This window comes from Sinocyclocheilus rhinocerous, unplaced genomic scaffold (genome assembly GCF_001515625.1).
Source record: "Sinocyclocheilus rhinocerous isolate Xijiao unplaced genomic scaffold, SAMN03320098_v1.1 scaffold24877, whole genome shotgun sequence".
Lineage (NCBI taxonomy): Eukaryota > Metazoa > Chordata > Actinopteri > Cypriniformes > Cyprinidae > Sinocyclocheilus > Sinocyclocheilus rhinocerous.
This window is the reverse complement of record NW_015630201.1, coordinates 1-527: the sequence shown is the minus strand read 5'-3', so window position 1 is coordinate 527 and position 527 is coordinate 1. Positions and strand designations below refer to the sequence as shown.

The 527-nt window shown below is 38.3% G+C and overlaps 1 long non-coding RNA gene across 1 annotated transcript; it reads left to right on the top strand.

The window, feature by feature from the left end:
- The first annotated feature begins 46 nt into the window (after positions 1-46).
- LOC107739955 (uncharacterized) lies at positions 47-217 on the top strand. The gene is made up of 2 exons (XR_001640046.1): positions 47-101; positions 144-217. It is a non-coding gene; the product is annotated as an uncharacterized LOC107739955 (long non-coding RNA).
- Positions 218-527: the final 310 nt, after the last annotated feature.

Genomic DNA, 527 nt, shown 5'->3' with positions numbered 1-527 from the left:
GTTAATTATAGGACCTAAAAACTCTGCATGTAACAACCTAGAACATTGTCTAAGACTTGATGGCTGCTGTGTCAATTCCTCGTCACCAGTTAGGAACCAAGGTGTGCTATATGATAGCAATCTTTAGAAAGCCACGAACTTAGGTGTGCTATTTGATCGTAATCTTTCCTTCGAAAGCCACGTTTTTAGCATTTGTAAAACTGCATTTTTCCATCTCGAAAATATATCTAAATTACGACCTATGCTCTCTATGTCAAATGCAGAAATGTTAATCCATGCGTTTATGACCTCAAGGTTAGATTATTGTAATGCTTTATTGGGTGGTTGTTCTGCACGCTTAATAAACAAACTCCAGCTGGTCCAAAATGCAGCAGCTAGAGTTCTTACTAGAACCAGGAAGTATGACCATATTAGCCCGGTTCTGTCAACACTGCACTGGCTACCTATTAAATATCATATAGATTTTAAAGTCTTGCTTATACATGCCCTGAATGGTTTAGCACCTCAGTATTTGAACGAGCTCTTGT